Source organism: Lagopus muta, chromosome 1, assembly GCF_023343835.1.
Source record: "Lagopus muta isolate bLagMut1 chromosome 1, bLagMut1 primary, whole genome shotgun sequence".
Lineage (NCBI taxonomy): Eukaryota > Metazoa > Chordata > Aves > Galliformes > Phasianidae > Lagopus > Lagopus muta.
In genome coordinates, this window is record NC_064433.1 from 45,513,456 (window position 1) to 45,539,272 (window position 25,817).

The 25,817-nt window shown below is 37.7% G+C and overlaps 1 long non-coding RNA gene across 2 annotated transcripts in view; it reads left to right on the forward strand.

Moving 5' to 3' along the window:
• The window catches only part of LOC125696115 (uncharacterized), a 53,864-nt gene that overhangs the window by 7,473 nt on the left and 20,574 nt on the right, over positions 1-25,817 (forward strand). The window contains exons 3-4 of one of the 2 annotated variants that reach the window (XR_007378197.1): positions 810-939; positions 23,602-23,765. This is a non-coding gene — a long non-coding RNA (uncharacterized LOC125696115). Of the gene's footprint in view, positions 1-809; positions 1,867-23,601; positions 23,766-25,817 lie in introns of those variants that run through there. The other variant, XR_007378195.1, reaches the window with a different exon arrangement.

Below are 25,817 nucleotides of genomic sequence, written 5' to 3' on the forward strand. Positions count from 1 at the left end.
GGCTAAGTTTTTTGATTATGGAAAAAAATTAATGTCTCTTGATGCTTTCCTAACTTTGTTAGCTTTTGAATTGCTTTGTCTTGTTGCTTTGCTGTAATTAGTCTATTAGCTTTGCAAGTCTGATGTTTTAAGATGCTGAAAAAAGCACTGGTATTCCTAGGCTGTTTGAATATAAACATACCCAGTGGTAATACACATTACTAGATATTACTCATATACAGACATTAAAAGGCTTTAATACTTGTCTTAGTGTAATAGTTTTAAAATACTGACCAAAGCCAGGTACGTACTTTCCAACTACATGGCTCAAACTCTGAAAGTAGTGTGAATGTTTTAACTCATATTGAGAAAGTTAACACATGAAGATTTAATCTGTGACAGATGACAGCATGAAATTTTTGGCAATAAATGAGAGAGATCAGAAGAATTCCTGGTTATATTCAAATTTCATGGTACATTGGTGAATGTTGCTATAATATGTACTTACGTTACTAACAGTAAGGTTTTTCAGGTGAACAGTAGAAAAGGAGAATATAATTCTTGTAAAAGCAGGTCAATTTTTCTGTAATAAATATAAATCCTAAGAAAGATATAGTTTGACTTATTGGCTTCATTGTAGCTTTTTATACATATAATGGAAACCAATTATCTGTGGAGAAAATTTCACTTTGTGGAATGGAATTAAATTGCTTTTTAAAGGCTTCCTTAAACAGCACTAGCTGGAGGGAAGTCCAATAACATTTTTTGCTCTGAATCGTAATGACTTTGCTGCATCAATAAATCATCTTGTATTCTGACTTTTATCAAAGATTCTGAGGAAGAAAACTACACATGGAGGCTTGAAGCTGCAAGGGCAGTCCTGACTGTTTTTTCTCCAACCAGCTACTTTACTCATGGCCCTTTGAAAGCAGCGATTCCTGTGAATCAGCAGTTGAAACGGTAGGTCCACATGGGCTTTGAGCTGATGAGAACTACTGCTAAATGCGAATTCATGATAACAGGTGAATTGTCAGACTGGAATATCTGTAATATAGTCTGCCTACTTAAACCAGAGGAACTCTGTTCATTTTCATCCCATTTGTATTGTGTTTCATTTTTAGGAAGAGTCTGATTCTGTTTATTTCTTGTCTTGATATGGAACTGGGTACAAAATTGATTCTAATAATAAGCCTCTAAAATTGTTTAGTTTACCCTTCATCACACAAATATAGCCTGTGGTTGTAATTCACATACCAACAGCTAGGTAAGTGCTGGGGCTCTGTTGAATGGAGGGAGGTTTTGTGAAGTGTGTATTTGGGATTCAGAATCTGAAGAGTTACAAATGAAAAGCCTTATTTTGAACCTTGATTCATTCTGCTGATGTTAGCTCTAAAGTAATTGAGTGCTGAGGGGAGAGTGGGTTTGGAGAGGTGGGGGGAGTACACTGTCAACTTCTACCTATTTTTCCCAACAGATCATGTATCAAAAGTGTAATCTGTATGAGGAACATGAAGGGGTGAAATGCATCTCTGAGGCTAGTTTCCTGTGTTGTTATGCAGAATGTTTATAATGATCTTGCTGAGTCCTAATCCCTGACATTTGCTATCACAAAGCATCTAGTGGAGAATGCAATACTCTTAATTAATGTTTCTGTGAAAAGAGTCGGGGGGAAGAAAGGTTGTGCTGTTTTAGCAGAGCATTTTTAAGAAAAGCTATTTCATTAATGATATAGATGTAAAATGTTGGGAAGCCTAAGGACACTTTATCAACTGTAATACCTTGTTGTTTTCTATCACAAGTGTATAACTACACTTATATATTAATTGTAAGTTATTTTCTAAACTATGTACTGTACTTTCCTACAGCAGAAACAAAATAGGCACTTGTTCCAGTTTAAATATTTCTAAAGCTTGGTATTTCATATCTTATGTTTTTAAGTATTTTCTGTGATAAATAATGCCTAGTTACCACATTTAAAATAAATTTATTAACATATATATATCAGTGCTTTCACATATCGTGTTTTACAATGACTTTTAATATGAAAGAAAAGAAAATCAAAACAAAGTCAGTAAAATTTGAATTGCAGCTCATAAAGATTGCCTTGTGCCATATTCATTTGTACAGAGAACAAGCCACAAACAATGTGAAGCTGTAAACCTGATTTTTGATCACAGTGAGACATCACTTTTTATAGTTTGTCTGCAAACTAAGGCAAAAGGTTAATTGAGGTTATGTGCTGGGGTATTTGATGTGTATTTTGCCTGTGTAGCAGTTAGTTACTGAAACTTGTGCTTTTTTATATATCTGGTATGAATAATCTCTTAATACAAAGCTAATTACTAAAGAATTATTAAGTTGGTATTTCTGAAGGAAAATGGGTACACAGTGCTGGCACGTGGCTGTGTTCACGCAAGTGTGACTCTGTGGATTGGCTGAAAGGAATCACTACAGTTGTGTGGTCACAAGCAACGTCCTCAGGCACAGGTTGCTATGCAGGGCAGGCATGCCTTTCTTTCTCTTTCTGAGAAATCTGTTCAAACTGTTCAAATATCCTGTTTTACTTGAGATGAGATATTCAACACTGTGCTCATTACACGCACCTTGCTTTTCCTCCCACTTTAGCAAAAAAAAAGGTCTGTGCTTGTGTGCGTTTGCTGTTAAAAGAGAAACAAACAAACAAACAAAACCTTAGTGCTACTCAGTATCAAGAAACTTTGCCCTTTAGAGAAATCACATAGTGCACGCCTCATAGCAAGGTGGCTCCTATCAGCTATTTGTGGTAGACTTGACTGGAAGGAAGGATCATCTTGCTGCCAAGAGGCAACCATCAGAAAGCGCAGAAGGTCTTTGGGAAGTATTTTTCCTCCAGTATTGTCTCAAAACCTCAAGAAAGCTGTTTCTCTCACGGATGCAGCCTGGGGATGATTCCAGCAAAAACAGCAAGGGTTTCTGGGGAGGAAGTCAGATGCTCATAGAAAGCACAGATTTCTCCATTCTCCCACATGGTGTCCAGCTCACATTATCTCACTGTGGAAAGTTTTCCTCCTCATTCTCTCACAACCTCTTGTTTTTTAATACTGTGTTGTTTTTAGATGGGGTGTGCATTTATGTAGCCTCCCAGCTAAGAGGCAATCAAAACAGCATTGGAAGATCTGTGGGAGCCTCCACTCATGGCAGAATATCCCAGGGTATTGCACTGAGCAAGGCCTTGCTAGAGGCTGACACCAGATTTGGCCATGCTCAGAAGCCTCACGTGATCTGCAGTTGTGCTTGAGACCTTTTTAAGGGCGGTGCTGATGGTCCTCGTTTTGCAGTGCTGTCAGAGTACAAGGGACCAGGCTGTTTTCTGTGTCTGTTGTAGTTGTGGCCTTGCGGCCAGCTTGGTACATAATTTTTAGTTATGTGTTAGGTTTTAGTGGCCACTTTTACTGGTTTGCCTGAAAGAGAAAGGACAGAGATGCAGAATGCTTCAGAATTTGTAATGAAATCATATTTTATTGAAGAACACCATTGATTTGTAAATATATTTTTAATTTAGAGCTTTCTTTCTGCACAATGCTGGGCACTTCTGTAAGGTGATGAGGAAAAAGTACAGTCCAGTGGATGTCTCAGCCCCTAATGACTGATATTACCATTGGCATAGATCAGATACTGTGTGACAAAACAGCAGCAGGGTTTGTGAATGCTGAGCCCTCCTTTAAAACGCACCTGCTGGTCCAGGGGTACTCTGCTGCACAGAGTGCATTGCCCTGAATAACACTGATTTGCTTTCTTGCTGGTCTGTTCATTTCCTTGCTGTACTGTAAGAGCCTGGAAAAGCACTGAATGCCTGGCAGTTTTGTAGAAGTCTAACCAAATTCTCAAAGAATGAAGAAAAACTTACTCTGAAACACTGTAAAATGACCATTGGCAAATTTTCAAACAAGGCACATCCAGATTTTTACGATGTTACTGATAAAATGATTATTTATGTAATTGTTGGTAAGGCTTGTCTGAATTGATAGCACCTGCCAAGTTAAAATACGGTTTTTGACATCATGTCTCTAATTTGCAATTCTGTTAGCAGTCTGGTTGTTCAAAACAAACCCACAAATCTGTATTTCACAAATCACATTTTATTGCTGTGGGAAAAAATAATGTTGTAATCTTCTACCGTCACACTTCAAAAATTGCTTTACAGCAATCCAGCCAACCCACCCCAAAAAAAGAATGCGCATTCTACTGCAACCTGCTTGAAATGAAGTAAAGACTGGCTTAGAGTGAAGAAGGGAGAAAAGTGTGTTTAAAACTGAGGTATAAATCTAGGCTGAGCTTATCCAGTGTTTAACCAGGACATGGAATCTTTAGTCCTTCATATAATAACACATTACTTGCTAAAAGTCAAGCACCGAGCATAAATGTCAGGATATTTTATCTAACAGCTTCCTTGATTATGTTTTTGTGAATACGTTCTTAAGCTCCATGTCTTACTAAAGAAAAATCTTTTCTGTGTAAGTAAGATTAGCTTACCAAAAAATAAGATCATTGCAAGATGGGCATGAGTATCTGCTTCTTCTGGTGCCAACTAATTGGCTGGATATGCCTGTGCCCTAACACACTTCTGTCGGAGACCCTATCTTCTCTTCCAGACAGTGCTGAAAACCGATTGCTGGTAGAAAATCACCCTGCCCGTGATGAAGCACTTGAACTAAAATGCTTTTTTTTTTTTTTTTTTTAATAACTGAAGTATTTATGCAAAAATGAATGGTGTCTCTTCAAATTCTTTCATTTCCTTGTGAATTATGAGAATTCAGAATGTGTCAGAGTAGGAGTCATTCACCCTATAGAGCTGGAATCCTGTTTTGTAGCTGAGGTACTGCTGCTGTGTTGTCCAACACAAGGCTAGTTCAGATTCCAAAATAAAAATCAATGCCACTAAATGTGTATAGGATTTCTTCCCATGTATGTGAAACCTGAAACACTTTCCTTAACAGAACCAGAATGATGTACCAATGGTCTCATGGTTGTTTTTTTTTTGTTTTTTTTTTTGCCTTCCCTGCCCCTCCTTCTCTAAAGCAGAAGGAGACCTTTGTAAAAAAGTAAAGCACTAGTAAATAAAGAGTTAAAATGAAGGCAGGCTCACTGGTTTGTTGAGATCTGTCAGAGTCTGAGTGGCTGGCTACATATCTGTCTGAGGAACAATAGCTACCTGTATTCTGCACGGGCTGCTGGGCAGGCACTAGCATGCGGGAGAAGGTCTGCCTCTGCTAGAGCCTCGCTAGTGGGAATCCCTACTGACAGCCCTGCTTCGTGCTGCGGAGGGGGGGGAAGCAGAACCCTTGTCTGCTCGTTGACAGGGGACAGAGCTTTCATCGCTCTTCTCGAGCCCTGGCTTGGCCCGAGGTTTAGATCCCCAGTCCCAAAGTCAGCGGGCTCTCCTCGCTCCCGCACGCACCCACTCGCACACACCCCTTTGCCGGCAGAGCCGTGTCACGGCAGTAACTGAGGCACACAGCAATAAACATAGCAGAACCAATCTCCATGGTGGCAAGAGGGGGCACTGGAGGTGACAACAATGGAGAAGGATCTTTCTGCTGACAAGTTTTAGGTAAGAGAGACTATTTATTCCCTCAGACGCGTATTTTATAGCCTTCTAAATAAGTTAGAAATTGTTAGCTTTCAGATGTGCCGGGTTATAGAAGTGTTTCAGTTTACTGTGGTATCCAGGCTGTTACTAGCTTGTAAAACTGGGCTTGCATGCTTTGTGTTACGAGACTGTTTGCAGGAAGCAGGCAAGGGTTTTGCATAGAAGTGCTGGCTACTATAGTTACGTTGTTAAAAATAAAGCATTTCTAACATTTGTGTTTTTAAAAGTATCCGTGAAGATGTGTTTTGACTGAGTTAAAATTATGCTTAGCTGTAATAGATGTCCATTTGCAATAAAATGCTGTGTAGCTGATAGTACACATGCAATATTAAAACAGTGCTCCCTCAACCCTAATTTGTAATTATTTTTACACTCTTAACTGCACTGGGGTCAGAGAGTTTTAAAAATTAATGAGGTTCCCTGCTGAGTTCAAATAGTATAATCTACATGAGTTGTTGCTGCAGAGGACTGAAATTATTTCTTCATATTGTTATTGTAGGTGTAGAACTCTTATTTTAATCTTCCGCTTGTGAACATTTTCTTTAAATGTCAGTTTAGGCAAGCTGCAGTAAGAGGGGAATGATTATCCATTTTTAGTAATGACAAATTGCGTGCGGGAAATACAGGGCATAGAAGGACAATGAAATTCAAACATTTGTGAGGTACGTTTTCTGATCTCCTACATCAAATCTGTGTTAGATTCCTGCAGCTGTGTGCAGCGTTACCTATTTACAAATAACTGATGCTCTGAGAGGAAGAACAACAATACCTGCTGCTTTGTGTACAAAGGATGTAGTTACTAGGCTGCCTGTGTGTTTGCAATGTTCAAAAGTATTGTTGGAGTACTTCAAAATATATACGAGACAGAATAACAGTAGTGCGAAAAGAGGCAATCAAAACAAAATGATGTACCATGCCTTTTCCTGGAAATGCCAGACAGATAGTATCATCGGCACTCCTGGAAAGTAGAATTTGCTGAATATCCTCAAATGGATGGACTGGAAAGGAAAGGGGGGGGAGCTGTTTACTATGTGATTTCCATATTGAAATAATGACAAAGTTTCATCCCACAAGATTTAAAGCATTGTTTATATTTATTATAATCGACAGGGCAGTATGTTTAAATGGGAATCATTTTGAAGCTGAATCTACTGCAATCAGCATTAAAGGTGCCTTGCACTCGGTATTCCATTTGTAAGACCCACTCTGAGCTTCCTGTGATACATTATCATGTAAATACGGTGCAGCAAGGGAAAGCGGCACTATGGAGATTCAATTTACTTTGAAAGTTGTTCATTATGGAAGGGATGAATGTTATTTATTTGATGTGAATCAAAGGCTAGAAATGACTTTTTCACTGTGAAGTCTATTGTGATGGGTGCAGCGTGATCTAATCTTTTTAATTTTGGCTTTCACACCAGTGGAGATGAAAAGAGATCTGAGCTCATTTATTGGTTGCTAAGTCTTACTGGAGGCCTAAGTACCATTCTTGGTTGCTATGGCCAATCTGACCTCAATCTATGCAGTTTTAGGGACTTAGCAATCCCTTTTTTATTTAGGAGCATGTACCTTGATTTATGTCCAAAATTGTGCCTGAATGTCTTTGTCTACAAGTGATAAATGGCGGTGTACAATTCATCAGCTCTTACAAGTAAACACTGCTGTCCCACTAAAAATATGTTTTGTTCTGAGTTAATGGTATGGAACAAGCCAGTCTCCACGAACAGCTATCTTTTATTGTAGAGAGCCTCTGAAACTTGGAGCAAAGTGAAGGAAATTGGCATTCATCTTCTCTTCCATTAGCATTTCATTTGTGCTCTCTGGTGATGAGACTGGATGTCAGCTGAATGAAAGACTAGAGTTCTGTTTCCCTGCTTGAATATATAATCGTTCAATTATGAATTTATTTATTCTGTACAGATATTAAAAAGTCAGGAACGCAATTTCTCATGCTGTTTGTCTGCTGCTTCATTATTACTAACTGTACAAACATTTGCAGTCGAATAAACTGTAGCTTGGCTCTAGGATATTCCCATTTTCCTAGAAAAGTTCCTTGTACTCAAGTAATGTCAGATATTTGCTACTATCAGACATGTCCTGCTTGTGTGGTTCTTTCACGTACATTAGAATTTCTTTCACTGTGAAAACTGTTCTAACAGGTAATTTGTAGAGGAGTTTTTAATAATCTGAGCAGTAATAATTTTGTTGTACCAAAATTTCTGGTAGTCATTCACAATGTACGTACCACAAGCGGGTTGTAAAAATAAATAGGAAATAGCAGAAGCAATTTTTTAATGAAGTATTAACAGATAAAATGAAAAAAAAAAGAAAAGTTTGTTAATATGCTTTCTACTAAACTGGCCTCCATGGAGAGGAAAGTCTGATCAATTGTTTGTCTTAGTACTTGACACTTTACTGCTTAAACAAACAAACAAACAAACACAAAGCCATTTGCTCCTTAATAATGTAATGAATGTATTTCTGCAATAGAGTTCAATGTAGCTAAGCAGCTGTGGAGCAAAAATAATTCAATTGTGCTCATGTTTAAACTATTACACTTGAAGTAAAAGTGGTATTTCCCCAAACCTAATTTTTTCATAGCTTACTTTCAAGAATAGGATAAGAATGAGCCTTAGGATTTTTATTGAACCCACTGTGCCAATTTTTTTTGTCTTCCCCAGGTGATTTTTAAAAATTTGAATCTACAGTGGTGACAGATCTTTTCAGTGTACTCTGTAGATAATAATTATCAGATTAAATTCTCGAAGAAATGGAATTTGCAAAGCTTTTTGGAACTACTGAGCTGCCTTTCAGTGCTAGATTGATAGCTGAGTTTGCAGAGGCAGTTCCTTGGGGTTTTTTCACATTAGTGCTATTGCTTCAGCTCTTCGAAGAGCAGCAGTTATTACTAGCTATTCCTACTTGTTTAAGTGACAAGTGACAAAACTAACCTGGATGTTTCTCTTGAAAAGGTTCTTTAGAATACTCAGATGTTCATACACTGGCTGTTTATTTACAATCAGAAACTGGTAAGCAAGTACTGCTCACTTTGCAGTACACTTTTAAAATTTTTTATTTGAGAGTAACCGGAAGAAAAGACCTATGGACCACTGGATGTTTAGAAAATGATTTTGAAAGAGAAATCCTAGAAAAACACATAAAAATACAAAGATTATATTTGTTTCATCTTTGACATTATTTCAATGCTTGGTGTTTGTTTTAACCGAGTAAGGAAAAATAGCTATTTCTTTAATTTTATGAACAAAAATAATTTGATAGCATAATAGTCAAAGAAGTTGCGTTGAATAGTACATATATGTTGTCTTATTTACACCAATATTTAAGTTAGCTAGTTTCAGCACACACAGGCAGATACTTCTTTTGGAGTAAGTGTAGAATCAAGAGACATTCCTTGTCCTTGTTCTTTTCAACCTTCGATTTTCTATATACAAACATGATATCTGAAACAGTTTCTTTGGAGCTCTAGAATTCAACTTACAAAAAGCGAATACAGAAATTATGTCTTCTTATTTCAGTCACACATAATACAACAGCATTTATTAGTCTGCAAAAATATCACCGCCATCTCACTGGAGAACAAAAATGTGAGAGAAATATATCAGTGCATTTTCTGGGACTCTCTTCAGCTTATGAAATAAGTTTCCATTACTGGTTTTACAGTTCAATTTTTGTAGCAGATTTTCCATGTATTAAACATTATGTAAGAAAGATGCATGAAATTGCAAATTGTTGCAGGAAAAGAGGAAATCTTTTTAAGCTTCTTTTACTCTGTTTCCTGTGAATAAAGTTAATCATCATTCTTTCTGATCAACAGCTACCTTATCGACTATCATATAGTACAAGTTTTGAAGTAAAGGTGTAACACTGGAGAAATCTCTATTTCTTCTCCTTAACATGCATGATTTTGCATGTAATCTTGCAGATAACTTGTAAAATGTTTGGATATATACAGTGTAACCTCTTCCTTTGCAGTATTAACTAGTCTTACATCTTGGAAGAGAAGTAGGAGAAGAAATTATAACACATAAATTGATGCGTACTCATAAATATATATATTTTTTATTTCCCTCATGTTCTTCATGAGATATACGCATGTTCTTTTGCATGTACCCAGTGTAAGCTAGCTGTGACGTGTAAAGCTGGTCCACATTTCTTTGCATTTTGGATGAAGCCAAAATGTGTATGAATTAATTTGATTCTACCTACTTGGTATAGGGCTACTAATTTATTCCTGTGTCTGTCCACTAGACTTCAAGTACTTGTCTGTCTCTTGAGATTTCTCATTGACTTAAATATCACGGGAGTTGGAAGTAGAATCTGAGTGACTTGGCTGGTTATTATTTTACCTGCACAAAAAGGCTTTAAAGTTTGATGCCAAATGGCAGTAGCTAAAATCTTTTTAACATCCGACGGTATCACCAACATGTTATCCATCTTCTCCACTGGACATCTTTCCTGTCTTTGATATTGTCTGTATATCACTTTACAGGCAGAAGATGCCTGAGAACAGAGTCACTGGAGTGAAATAATCCGTTACTCAGTATAAGTCTTGCAGACTAATTGAGAGAGGGGTCCTATTAAAAATAAGTATTAAAAATACTAAAGATATTATAAATTAAAAGATAGTTTTCTAACTAAGTCCAATTCTGAGCTCATGATCAGCCTTAATTTTTGGCACCTCTCGTGTTTCTTATTTAATTTTGTGCTTCCATAACTTCTAAGATTAATATCTGTGCTTTTATATATAAATGTAGTGTGTGTGGTCAGTATACATTCTGTGAGAATTACAGCTTTAAATAACATCCATTTTGTTGAAATAATAGGGCAAACAGAATAAACTCTTAAGGTTGTCTTGAATATTGTTACCCGTATTGTTTGTTTGCTTTAAATCAATAGGTTCTGCCAGAGCCTGGCTGAGTGAGAGCAGCGTTCTTTGTCTCTGTGCACCAATTTCATCATCTTCAATCATCCTGATGATACTATTGACCAATGATGTCAAATGTTTTCAGGCCCCGAACACTGAGTGATGTGTAGGTCTCCGTGCCAAATGCGAGAATGAAGCCATTGCGATCTCTTTGGCTGGAGACCTTCGGGGGCAGCTGCTGAGTAACATGACTCTACTTGAACTGAGGCCCGAGCTGCCCCACACTAAACTGCACGCAGATGGCTGCTGGGATCACCTGGGCGAGTCCTCACTCGGCTGCCGGGTGGCTGCGTGCCTGGAGCAGCCAGAGCTTTTGAAGTAGCTCAGCTGACCTGGCCCTGCAGTGCCCGCCAGAAGCACTGGTCCTCCCTCCTCTTTGTTGCAGAAGTGACTTCTGAAGCTCGCAGACCAGCTGAAAGCTAATCTGTCTTTTCTTTCCCTGTAGGGTTAGCTTTCAGGCAGATCAATCGCCTGATCCAGCTGACTGCATGGCTGCTCAAGCCCCAGTGCAAGAGGCAGCTGTGTCACACCAGGGTTTTGGGGAGGGCTGCTTGGCCCCTTGGCATGTGCAGGCACAGGACATCTGGGAGCTGGTGGAAATGTGGTGCATTGCAATGCCCACCTTGCCTCTGGGCTACCTGGGAAAAGAGCCACTCACCTCAGTGGTTTCCTGCATCAAATGCTAATGAGTACTGGGGTGATTTTTTCTTTTATTATTAGTTTTTCCCCCTCTACCCTTGTGTCTTGATAGGGTTCTGATACGGATTTTCTTGCCCGAGTCTGGAAATGTAATTTCTTGCAAAACCTCATAGATTACTCCATAGATCTGTATCAGAGACAAAGATACTATTCCCATTGAATCTGAAAGACCCCCTTGATTCCAGATTCAGTTTTTAATGCTGTCAGTGCTATTCTCTGAGTAAACGGCAAGCAAGCTGCTGAAATGAGTAGGCTGCATCTTCCAGAGGTGTCTCTGACCTCTGTGGGCTTTTCTGTAGCTCATCAAGGTATTTCCTTCAGCTTCGTTTGCTTTTATTCAGTCTACAGTTATTGATTACATGGATTCCATCCCTCTCCTTTAGAGAATCAAGTAAGTTTGCACTTTCATTTCTTGTTGGTAATTCTGCAAGCACTTCCTCAAAATCATCTTTATCTTCAGTAACAGCTGTCATCCTTCCTCTAGGCCTGTGGCATCAGAAAATGGTAGCAGCGTATTCATTGCTGATGGCACGGACTTGAAGCTGAAGAAATTCATTTTTGCAATGTTATTCTCAGCTTCTGGCATTACATTTTTAAATATTGCTGCATAAACTATACTATTTAGGCAGCAGTGTCATCTGAACCAATACATTGTATAGCAATCTTATTTTCATTACTTCTTAATTTCATCATTTCAAAATCTAAATTCCTGTTACTCTGCCAGGACTCTTGCATCTGAATGCAGAGCTGAGGCCCCAAGGCCTTGACTTGGCCATCAACTGAAAAGTGTTGTTTTGGAAACTGAGCTTCTTGATGGAAACTACACCAGTCTTCAGTTTAACATTTATCTAGTACACTTACCTAAGTTTCCATAACTGAGGAAATACAGCAAATTAAAACAGGGAATGTGGTGAAGGCGCTAAGTTTCGTCAAACAAACACATTCTTATCTGAGCATATCTCAGTAGGATTGTAGCATTGTCCAAGACAGGAACTGCACTGTCCTGTACCAGGAAAACTGATACGAGAAGAATTTGTTTTTCCATCTATGATGAAAATGCAAATTCACACTTATCGTTCAGTGAAATGTGATAGTCATTAAAATATAAAAATCCATATTACTGGGCATTGTTACACCACAGGTTATATCTTTGAGATGTTTTATTGGAAAATAAATTATTTACTGCTAGGCCAAAGAACACAATTTTAGATAATTGCATTCTGGAAGAAGGAACTATGAAGTGCTTTGGACACAAAATTTTGCCAGTGTAAATATATGTATACTGATATTGTCAAAAATAGCAGTCTTATCGAGAAGGAACTTGAGATCACTGCTATCTGTATTGAGTGTATTGATTGAAAATTGTTACTGAACAAAACTGACATTCTTCCTTTCAGTTCATCACCTTCCATATCCATGAAATTCACTTAAAATCTAATATTTGTACTCACACATTCTTCATATCCAGGAATCCTTCACAACTCTAGATATTACAAAAGCCTGTAATGCATAATGCATTCTTGCAGTATGGTACACATTTTGATTTTTGGTTTGCTTTAGCATTTCATTAAAAACTCTAGATATGGAACATCTGTAACATGCATTGTGGGTGTAGGTTCCAATCCACTCACATGTTAATCATGTTTGTTATGCAGTACCTTGGCCTACTCACACTTACCCAGCCTCACAAACTGTTCTGTAATATATAGTTTGATTTTTAATATGTACATGTTTCATGTACATTGTTGAGGCTTTCATACAGTGGAAAAACAACAACAAAAAAAATCAATTGTATTTCTTCTAGATTGTCAAGAGAACTGGGATGCTTTGGGAACATTCTATGATTCTATGATTCTATCTCTTGAACAGAAACGGTCTGGAGGGACTAGTATGTATAAAGAGGAGGAATAATGTTCAGGTATTATTGCAGCCCTTCTCAGACATGTAAGGATAGTCCCTCCTTTCTTTGGATTTCCACAGATTAGATTTTACCACTTCTTATTCCACAATGAGAGAGTGTTTCCATAGGCTCCCTTGTTGTTAGCAAGTTGGTAGCTGCCTTTATTGTGTTTTTGTATCCATAACCAACTTCTCCCTATCAGGGTATGCCTGAGAGAAGATGAGATTTATTTTAAGAACAATTTGCTCCAACTGAAATGAAATTAGGTGTGGTTGACAGAGAAACCATACTGAGTGACTGTCTCACTGAACATGCCTGCTCCTTTAGATCAGAGGAATTCACCATCCTGCAGTTTTTAGCAGTCCCCTTGGGCAGTCTGTGGGGAATAATACTTTCTCTTGCTTTTGACTAGTCAGTTAGGGTCACCAGATGACTCATGACACTCATCTCAATGTCACTTTTTTGGTATGTTCTGACAGGGATAAAGGTGGTGCAAAAGTGGCAGCAGGTTTTTATTTTTAAAAAGACAGCTGGTCATTAATTTGCATAACATTTAAATAAAGATAATGAATAGCAAGTACTTTCCCTCTATAAAATGAGTGATTGACATTGGAAGGAGCTTTCTTTCCAGATGAACTTATTAAACAGAAAAATAAGGGTGAAAGGCCTCCAAAGTGTATCTTTCCTTGGTACACGTAAAGCTAAATAACACTACTGAATATTTAGTATCGTATGTTTTTTTTTCCCCTATAGTCCTTTCCTGAGGAATATGAGTGGGAACCCCCACTATAATTTCCAGAAACAGAAAACATGGTCCAATGAGTGGAGAAGTCTTCTGTTTAGTAGCCAGCTGCCTTTTGCTGCTCTGATAATGTAAATAAACACCTTCCTCTATTTAAATGATTTTCCAACTTTTGCGGGTTTTAGTTTGAGGTCTTCATCCCAACCTGCCTATGAATTCATCCAGGTGTGATGGAGGAAAGGGAAGAGCTTCTGCGGAAGCAGCTGTGGTTTGGACCGGCTACTGCTCCAATCTGTTCAATATGATAGAGGTGACTTCTCTGTTTTATATATCTGCTTTCCGTATGGTGAGACCAGCATCACAAGCCTTAACACTTAAGCAGTGCTGCTGTTATCATCTACCTGCGTGTCCGACGGGGTTTGGTATCGACTGAATTTGAAGACTTTCTGATAGAGGCAAGCAATGCTGCGGTGATGGTTTCTATGGAAACAAGTGTGAGATGAGAAGCAACTAATAAGAGCTCAACTCAGCCAGCTCCTGGATGGTGATTTAAAAATACGGACTTTTAAAAATAACCCTTTACCTTATTCCCCCCCCATCTAATCTTTGTTTCTGAAGAAAGGGATCAGAAAGGCAGTGGGTTGCTAGCAGCAATGAATGAGAGCTCTCACTCATCTCTTTCATCTGTTGGCTGTCATGCAAGAGCTGTAAGTAGCAGTTTACTAAAACTGGCTGCGGGCTTAGAAAGCGTGTAGTAATTGTAATTTTGGACTGGAAGAAAACGTGAAAGGCATTTTAAAGGTGTTCTTCCATTCCTGTTTTCATCCCTTTGAATTGAATGACTTCAAGGGTGGCACAAAGGCACTTTCTAAAGCGTGAAGTTACACTGGATGCTAACTCTGTCAGAATGTGTGTGTATCTTGCTGCATGCAAAATACTGTTTTGTATGTTGTACCTGTATTGCAAACAGAATCTAGGTCTGTTATTCCTTTTAATCTGTTTAGTTCCTTTTTATCCTTCCCTCCACTGACCTTTCATGGACAAGTTCTGACTTGTACACACATAATGATTCAAGAAAAATTATGCGAAGGTTTTTTTCAAGAAAGATCTTGAAAGCAGGTTATTATGTATCAGTGAAAAGGGGAAATGTTTATTTAAATAGCTTAGATTATTCGTATACCCAAAGGATTTAGGAGATGGAAATTTCTCATATAAAATTGAAAGCAGATACAACAGGTCATAGATGGTGTTAAGGCTGAATTTAGTGCATCCAATCTCACGCTGGATTGATTTTGCTGTTATTCTATTAATCTGGCTCTTGGCTTTTTGTGTTAACCTTTATAAAACAGGAACTAGATCAGGTGGTAGCTTAATCAATTTTAAAAATCCTGAGAATTTTAAACGAAAGACATAGAGATGCCCATGAGAGATGGGAGCTCCAAAGCTCAGTGTTTAATGGCAGGTTCCATACATGCAGATGCTGAACCAGAAGGAGGAATCTGGATAGATTATGTTCTTGTACATCTGTGCAACTCTCTTCAGGCTCAGTCATCCCACCCCATTTCATCCCGTCCCATCCCATTTCTGTGGCTAATGCTTTGGGAATCCTGGGAAGTCTTGGGTAGAAGTATTGAGATACCTCCTTCTCTGTCCTGCTGAACTTGCACAAAATTGTTTCCTCTCTCTCTGGTGTAGCCTGGAGTGTTATTAGCTCTCCGCAGCCAGTACTCCATCCAACAGGCATAACTGTGACCCCACTGTATGATGTGGTTACTGATGCTGAGAAATAGCTCGACAATCTGGGGGTAACTGGGTGATCTGTCAGAGGTAAAAATGTCACTGGTGAAAGTAATTCAGTTCTGTGGAAAGGAAAAAAATTCCTGCACCTCCAAAAATAATTTGAAAATCTCTTTTGTCTGTAAGTGAGGGCAGGGGATAAAGTGGATGCTTAAATATAGGAGAAAGTTAGTTTGCTGGGAAAGGCTGTGTTTTCTGTGCCCATTTAATAAACATTTTTTTACATAGGGAAAATTCAGTTCCTTTAGGCAAATGTTAGCAAAACTGAAGCTCCCAGTTATTGTCTATGATGTTAACAGAAGGAATTTTAATTCACCTCCAAGAGCAAAACTTAATGGATTTTAAGTTTGCATTTTACAGTCATTTCTAATTTCTAATTTTCTGAGGTTGATTTTTTTTATTTTTTTATTTTTTTATTTTTTTTGTGGGGCACCAGGAGAAAAAGGAATAAGGAGGAGAGAAAGGAGTGGCTGTGGGTTATTTTAATTAATAGTAATTTAAGTATGAGCAATTTTCAGCGTCTTAGTATTTTTCTAGACAAGAAGAAAGTAGTTATTATCTACTATAAGTTTTATTTTTCCCTTTGTGGTACTCCGCATTCCTCTGGTTGACTATAATGTACTTAAGAGTAGTGTTTGCAGACTTAGAGATGTAACACATGCTGATTCGTCCTCCCAGAGGCATGGTAGACTCACTGTGCAATTTCTGAAATACTGTGTTTGTCACTATTGAAAAAATTGAAAACGTTAATTCATAAAAAAGACCACACACATCAGTTCCTACAGTTAGCTGTTCTTGCACGCAGACAGAGGTATGAATGTAGAATATTCATAAAAAATGTTGAGTGCTGGAATTATTTAGACACCATAACATTAGAAAGCAATTTACAGTAGATTTTTGCAGTTATCACTATGTTCATAGTAACTGCCTTCCTCAGCACTGTGCTCAGAAGGACTTGTTTGGGGTGCTGCTTGTAGATGCCAGGACAAAAATAGGGTTATCCTACTGGAAGTTCAGAGAGTAGGTCCTTTCCAGGGACACTCAATGACGTTTAGTCTTGCAAGCATGAAAGATCACCCTGGAATTTGATCAAGGTACTTTAGCTCTTTTTAATTTTTTAGCAAATAATAGACTTTCCTGTATTGCCTTTTAAATCTTCTACCACGTGACAGCAGTGAAAATATTGACGGAAGGATTGGTAGGCATACCTATCCATTTATTGAAAATACCTGAGAATTTCTGGAAGTCTTGTTTTTATTTATTTATTTGTTTATTTACTTAGTAACACGAGTCACCAAAGCATCTGAGCATGATTTATTGAAATAGTCTTTTTTTTTTTTTTTCTTTCCTTTTCTTCTTGTTAGCTATCCTTGCTGGCATGAATTAATGTTGAATATAATATATTTAATGATGTTTATTAATATTTAGACTAGTCCAGCTGGCATGAGTCACACTAAGGAAGAAAATATAGCAGTTTTGGTATAATTTGCTTAGATAGTAGTGTAATAGGTCCTAACACATGTCTGTAGAAATGGAAGTGCTAACTAATGACAGTGCTGTCGCAGGACACTTCGGGGGTGGAAGCAAATATTAGCATTTTCTGTGAATGTTTCTTTGGAAATGAAGAATTAGAAAGCAATTTTACAGCCTTGCTTCTGCTTCTTCACTATTTTTGTTTGTTTGTTTGTTAATCCATGCTCATGAGACTCCCTCTGTTGCTTCACCAATTTCATTGATCTTCTGGAATGTTGCTGTCATGTGAAATAGTGCCTACAGAGCGAGAGAAAAGTACCTTGAGCTAATCCCACTTATCCTTCATATTATTCCTCTTCTGCAGGGACATCTATCCATGAGTACATGATAGCCATCCACGAGCATTTGCAACTAGGTTGTTTCAGGCTGAAGTCAGATTTGCACTGTTTTTATAAAAGAATCACTGATGATAGAGATGAAAAGCAACCTGACAGATGGATACTCCTGTGTGATTTTTTGTTTGTTTTTCTTTCTCTTCCCTATGTGTAATTATATCTTTAAGTGCTTTAAGTGTAATTATATCTTTAAATGCTTTTTCCACTGTTTAGCTCTAGATGTTCTTAGAAATTTTACTTTTGCCACAAGGGACAGGACTGTTTCTTGGCTTAAGATATCTCACTAACTGATGGTGTTTTCTATTGTTCAATCTTAATTATTCTATTCTTAGTGTTATTTCATTAAAACTAACATACCTCTCTGCATCACACTAAACATTTAATGAATCTGCTGAAAAACAGACAACTGTGTTCCAATGGCCATTGGTTCAAACAACGAATGCTCAGTTAATATCGACTGTCTCTAATTTAAAAAAAAGTTGTCTTGTTTTGAAACTTCGCCTTTCTCCATCAATTTCCATTTCCTTGATTTTGTTCTTTTTGATAGGGCTCAGGGAAAATGCACTTCATTTCTGCAGAGATTTTACTTTTTTTTTTTACCACTTTTGAACAAGATCTTGAGACTCCAGCTTCCTTGGGACTATATATGGGTGGTTTGGGCAGGTTACAGTTACATTAAAATAAAGGAATTGATTAGCAGGTGAAAGGTCTTCTGAGTATCTGTTTTAATGCTCACAAATACTACGCCTAATTTAGAAACCAGCCATAACTAGATAGAGCTGTTACTACAAGAAAAGAGAAACTGAAAGCCTTATGGACCAAAGTGATCTGTAAGTCTGGAGCAGTCACAGATCTTCTGTAAGGAGGGCACTGGGAGAAAAGAGGTTTCCCTGAAGAAGAAATTACCATTTTGCTCACAGCAAATGAGCAAGTGGGAAAAAATTGAAACAAAGGAGAGAGTGTGACGGAGAGTGAGAGGTGTGTCTCCTATGGCAAATATGTTCGGAGCTGGTTCTCTTTCCACCAGGACACTTGTGGAGAAGGCGTCCAAAGAACAGCTATTTACTGTTTCTTTTGGCTGCCCAGTAAAGGCAAGTTCTGAAACCCTTCCTGGCAGCTTGAACCTGGGTTGTGGAACTCAGAGCCAGAGGACATTAAGGGGGACTAAGTTTTAAATCAATTAAAAATGAGATTAGCAAGCTTCATGGACAGTAACGTCCACGGTGGCTGTAAAATTCAACTGTTCAGATGTGACCTGCTCCTATCAGTTCTCTGTAAATCACTGATTTAATTGAAAGTAGGAGGAATATGCCCTGTTCTTATATTCTTCCTAAGAGGCCTGCTCTGTGTCATGGTCAAGGACAGCATCCTTGACTAGTTTTTGCACATTGGAGGCCTTAGATTTTTCCTTTGGATAAGTGAGATACTTGTTTCAGGCTATCCTTAAATAGATTTTCACATGATATTATTGAGGCTCTGCTCTGTCTTGGTTAAGGAGGTAATAATGCACAGCTGTTCAGTAGGACTCTGTAATGAACAGGGAGGTCAGGTCTTTTAGTAGAGTCTTCCACTCTTTGACCAGTTCTGCAGGTTTCTGGTAGAAATTGAATTATAAATTTGCCATTGCAAACTCAGCTTCCAGAACAGATGCAACTGGTGTTTTCACTTCGTTTATCTAGACACAGTATGCTGCAATGTTCTGTACTGCTTCTGTGATGGTTTGTGTATTTTAAAGTTATATCATAAACAGCTTCTTTCCATACTGGTAAAAATAGAGTACTTTGATTGAATAGAGTACTTTGATTTAATAGACTCTGTGTAGATTTTGATTTTGATTTGAAGAAACAAATACCAGAAATTACCTCTTACACTGATCATTTTTCTGAGGTTTCTTAATAGGTGGCAATCTCAGACACTTTTGGAATTAGTCCATTATAGCATATTTGAGGCTTACATTTCAGGCTTATGGTAGTATGTTGATTGTTCATGAAAAAATGTGTCCTACACCTAGTGAATGTTACTATGTAGGTCTCCAGGATGAAATGAATATTTACAAGTGTACCTTAGTCCATTCTCCACTGCTTTCAGACTCTTCTAGTCTCCTTTAATGGAAGAAGTAAGATAAACCTGGGAGATGCTGGTGGAGGCAGGGGGGAAGTGGGGAGAGAGATTAGCAGTGCTGAAGTGAAGTAGCTATTTGACTTTTCTTTAGAGGCTTAAAATTCCTAAAATATTTGGGTTTAGAAATCTGATGTATTTAGTAAAGAGAAAAAATGCTAATGATTTTCATTTATGGATAATTCTGTTTTAAGTTCTCTTTTCCCAGGAGTAGCTTTAAAATTGGTGCTATCTATTCCAGAAGAAGAGAAAGCAAAGATTGCTTTCAGATTGGTGGTTGGGACTTTAAGTATAAAGACAAATCCCTGAAGAGCAGAAGCACTTGTTCTGTTTAGCTCTACCTTAATTGTTTTGAAATGTTTCAAGAGATGTTATTTTATGAAATATCAGTCATCACATAAAAATGCATGTGAAATTATTTTTAGAGTATCAGTCAAAAGAGTTCCTTAAATCTAGTTCACAATTTGACTTGTGCCAAAAATTTTCATAAGTTGTTGGATGAGCATTAGTTCTTTGGTGAAGTAGCTGAATCATACTGAAATACATATATCACTGGAATTATATCTGTTCAGAATAGTACTGTTTTGATGGAGTTATCCTGGGTGTATACTGCTTTCTCAGGTTACATGCCTTGATCCCAAACTACTGGAAAATATTTTCTGCTTATATTAAAAAATGTAGAGATATTAGAATTCCAAATCCCAGGAAATGCGTGTTTTATCTTTTTTGTGAATCTCCTTGGTACACAAATGCATGTGATGTGTATTCCTTGTCTTCTAGCATTCCAGTAGCTAATGAAAACTGTTAAGAAATTTCACAATCAGCATTTTATATCTGTAAGGCAAAATTCAAGTGAGTGAAATCTATAGATTTATAAGGTGAAAGTTTATATGCTTGGTCAGGTTACATATTTGGTTCCTGAAGATTTGTCCTCTCTCTGGAAGAAGAGCTGAAAGAGTGTGCATCGGTCAAAAAAAGCAGAAGTTCCCTAGCACCAAAGATCTTAGCATTTTCACAGCTCTTCCCAGCTGGATTTCAACCTAATTTGGCACACATATCATAGTTGACCTCAGACAGAATAATTCAGATGTTTGAACCTCTTAGATGTGTAGCCAAAAGCGAGCTGTCTTGTTGCATGTATTTTTAAACATCTGCAAGCTGAGCTGGAAAGCAGAATGCAAATTCTAGGACTTGAAGATACCTGTGAGGTTATGAGAATCCCTTCAGGTCTGTGGGGAATCCTGGAGCCTATGAACACATGCTTTTTCAGACACACTCTATTTAGAAGTTTAGTATTTGCTTTTGTTTCTATTAATGCAAGCACAAATAACAACAGACGCAGCTCATCAATAATTTAGAAGTAAATGTACAATCTGACATAATATCTTTTGTTGAACCTTTTAATGCATATCTCATGAGGAGTAGAGAAATTATCTCCTGCAGTTTATATTTCTCTTATATTCTGCGATATAAATAATTTACTGTTCATGTACGCAAAAAAGGTTTAATTTGGTAGCCAGTTTTTTCTCTTTAGTAGCTCTCTTTTACTCACTGAAGCATATTACATGGACAAATGACATTTGCAGTACAGCGCAGAGGAATTCCAATGCCTCTTAGTTATAGGTAGGTAGGGTCTAACTCCTCCACTCATGGTCACTTGGGATTTAGGCGGGGAGTCTGAGGTTAGCATTTTGAAACCATAGGTAAATGAAAAGATGTCCTTATTGTTTTAGCTTGGTTGAATATTGTATATATGTCCTATTTTCATAGCACAGTATTTTTTTGCCTGAGATATTCCATTCTCTGACCATGATTTTTAAACACACTGTGGGGATGTTTGCTTTTCAACAGGGTGTCCTACATTCACCAGTTAGCCTTTTGAGGCAGAACTGAATTCTCTAGACATTGATTTTTTAAATACTTAAATTGATTGCTTCCAAGAAGTCCTTTATAAAGCCCCCATCCTAAAGCACTCAGTGAGAAATCTGTTGATATTTTCCTGTGGAGGTCATTCTCATAAACACTTGCTAATTCAGGATTCTCTTTGTTACAAAAACATGTTGCTGCTTTTTTTTTTTTTTTTTCCTTTTTCTGCCCAAAATTAATACCCACCCTCTTCTGTTAGCTTTGCAACAAAGTTGCATTTCAGTGGCTAATGAGATGGCTTATCTCTGAAGTGATGCTTAAGCTACTCTCAAAGCTTTGAAAAGTTGTAAACTGCTTTCAGAAACATTGCAGACAGTGATTAACTCAAAAAATGTCTCTCAAGGTAAGGAAATAGATGTGTGCCATCATAATTCAGTTGACTTCTCATCACATGCTAAAACAGCACCACATATTCAGTAAGTTCCAAACTTCCCTTAGGTTTTCTCAGTCCCAGTCTATAAGGTCCTTTGTGACAAAAGCTGCTGTTTTACAGAGGTGGAGGTATGAAACTACATCAAATCCTACAGGTTTGTGAATTCACTTAGCATCCCCATTCAGGATTTGCTACTACTATGTGTTCAAAGACGGCGATGCACTGTCATCTCTTCATTGTAAATCCTCTTCTTCAGAAAAATCTAGTGCTATTATTATGTTTTCTTAGAGTATTTGAAATAGAAAAATGTGTTAACCTGGGAAAATGGATTTTCTCAGTTTTGATTCTTAGCAGAGGAACATAGTGGATAGCTTCAGGAGCCAAAGTTGCCATGTATATGGTTTCATATAGCACTGGGGTCAAGTGTGCCTCAACATCTTCAGTTATGAGGCACACAGCACCTGCTTCTCTGAATAGTGACCTCACTGATATTATTTGACTGAGCTATGCTTGATAGCCTGGCAGTGATAACTGAGCATGGTATTTTTGCAGTCAGTGAACACGAGGATTTGTGGTTTTGATCTTTTTCTCATCTATGCCATGGGAATTATCTGTCTTTTTCCTCATGAGTAAAATGCTAGCCTTGGGTTTGGAAGCCTCAGGTGGAGTAAAAGGAGAGAAATAATTGAGCACCACTGCATAAATCAAAATATCCAGGAACAAGATTCAAACAGAAATTCAAGTGTGTGCTGAATTACGAATACTGCAATCACCAAACTTAGGAATAGTGATTTGGCACATCAGAAACCCGTAGTAGGAGGTAACCTTAGGTGCTGAAATTTCAATTGAGGGTGGTATGCTGTATTAATTTTCTGATTACATATGTTATGGTAGGTCCATACACAACCATCTGATCAAGAAGAAGTCTATTAGAATGGCACCCTTATATGGTCAAAAAGAAAAAGAAAGAGAAAAAGAAAGAGAAAGAGAAAAAAAAAAGAAAAACAACAACAACCATTTATGAAAGTTGTGTCACATTTTGGAAAGTGCTAGTGACCAACAAGGCTGTACATCATCTGGGAAAATGGAGCTTCTCATAGACTGACAGTTCTGCAATGTTGAACTGAGAAGCTACTGCCTTCGCAATCTTTTAGGAGAAGGGGCTCACGGCAAAGGGATCTGTTGCAGTTTTTCAGAGAACTGTAGCTGTTCATTTCATGTTTGGTTATGTTTGTTTGTTTTTTTTTTAAATTTTATTTCCCCTCATAATTGTGACATTTGATTAACCCAGAAGTTTTTGTTGGTCTTATGATAAGGTAAACTGTTTGCCTTCTTAAGGGTAGAGGCCATTAAAAAACTAATTTGTCTATAAAGTGAAGAAAAGCTTGATTCGTAACAAGCTTGAAAGGAAAGTGTATTCTCCCTGGAAAAAAAGAATTAATCAGAGGACTATCAAGTGAAAGCTTTAAGTTGAATCTAAATGTATTTGGCAGGATGGCTGTTCTTGTGAGTATATTTCTGTCATGTCTTAACATTGTGCTTGTCACAAGGCAGCTCCAGCACATCTTCAAATGAGGATGTCACCCGTGGTGTAGAAAACAAACTGTATGCTTTCTGTTCCACAGGATTTGCTGACAGAGCCCCAGAGTTGCCAGAGGCCATCCTCGTCTTGCCATGCGCTCTTGCTGCAGATGGTTGGGGCTGGTGGGGCAATGGCTGCCCATCCAACGTGGCCTGCACCTCGAGGGACTCCACACCAAGTGCTGCAGGCCTCCAGGCTGAGACACAGGTGTGTGATAGCGCAGGGAATGTGACGTGCTATTGATTTTATGGTAATGTTTGACACATAGAGTGGGGGTCACATTCTGGTGTCAATTACCCTTAAGATGTGCGCCATGATACAAAATGCTTACCTTCTGTGGAACACGCAATCTGCTAGTACGCATAGTTTTAATTTGAAGATTTTGAAATTTTAGACTGTCTCCTCCTCTTTCCTTTCAGCATGGCCCCAAATAATTATTGAAGTTATAATATAAAGGTAATTTTTCTGCTTTCTGTTGCTTTTTGTGGGAGTCCCAGGATAAGAATAAATGTCCAGGCTGACTAGCAAGGCTGAATGTTTAAGTCCGCTCTATCCATTCTGTGGCACCTTGCCATATCTGCCTCGGTCTCTCTGATAACTTCTCAGTGAAGGCCTAGTTTCAGACAGTATATATATGAAAGAAAACACTAATGAATAAGTTCACCAGTTCTGATAAACGATTAGTAATTGTCCGCAATCAGTCAAGTTCTGATAAAATGCAAGTCAGGACTCCTTCTTGATGATGGATATACATGTACATTTATTTACAAATTCCAGTATGTATGTTGAATTTCAATTTCTAAGCTTCTAGTTTTCATTCTGTCACAAGCTGAAGCTTTTATTTGTAATTTTATTACCAGGCAAAACTGCATGCCTCGTAGCTAGACTAAAATCCTCTATTATTTTAGCCAAAAAATGGTGCATAAAAGGAAAAAGACTTCCCCATTCTACTCTGTCAGTGTATAAAGTTTGATGCTGTGGGAAAACTCTGAGATTTACAGAGAATTTGCTTTGTTTTTGTCTGCTACTGAAAGTGACAACTGTAAGCTTCACTGTGCAGAATGCTGTCCGTGGAGAGAAACATCTCATTATCATATTTTATTGCCTGACAAATAATTCACATCACATGAAATACTTTGATTGTTGTTGTTCTGAGCTTGAAGGCAGGACTGGAAGAGGCTAGGGCATAAGATTTTCATGGTGACTGAGATGACCCAGAGTTATAGGAGTTGAGCACAACCCCATGCCTGTAGCTGAACCTGTCTGGGATGAGACTAACTCACTAAAACTTCTCTGGAGATGTCTCTTCCTGCCAGTAATCTTTTCCTTCTTACAGATTATAAACAAACAAACAAATAAATAAGAACAAACAAACAAAAAAATCAAAGCCAACAAATCAACCAAAGAACACAAACCTCAACTGATGTTCCGGGTTTTATGACAGGAAGTGTGCTATTTTCATAAAAACAAATATGTTTTTAGAAGCAAATCCTTTCCTTTGGCTGGAAAAAAGATGATGTACTTCTCACTTTCAGTTTTCTTTGTGAGCTATGGAAACATAAACATGTATGTTGTGGTATGATGGCTGTATTGTGTGTTTTAACCTTAAAGGAATTACTTAGTCCAGTCACTCTAGAGTAACCAAGAAACTTTAGAGATACCAAATTTGCAGAGTAATATAGACTGATTCTTTTTAGACAATACAGAAACAGTGACTTGTTTGCTTAAACTCAAGTGGAGTTACTTCCTGGTGTTTTTCTCAAGTTTTGAGTAGGTGATACAGTCCTGCCTTAAACAACACAGCTGTTTGTCAAACATCTCTTCTCATTACATTCTTTTCAATTAATCCATATTGATTTATATAAGTGACTGTTCTGGCTCCTTTAATGACTACTTCCTTTTCTTGCTGTGTTGTGTTGCATAGGATCACAGGTTGACTATCCAGCCACTTAAGTGACATTAGCAATGGGCTAGAAGTATCTCTTTCTACACTGAAATATCTCCAAAGTATGTTAAAAAAAAAAAAAAAAAAAAAAAAAAAAAAAAAAAGAAAGAAAAAGAATTACTCGTTTCATGCTTGAAGAGATACAATACTGACAAGAATCAAGAATCAAGGTTATTAAGAGTAAGACAATGGACAAATATTACTTGAAACTATATTAGCTTTTCATATTGTACCATACTGTAAAATACCACTCTACAAAACCCTCCTCCTTGACCCCCCCCCCCAAAAAAAAGAAGAAAGAAAAAAATAAGAAT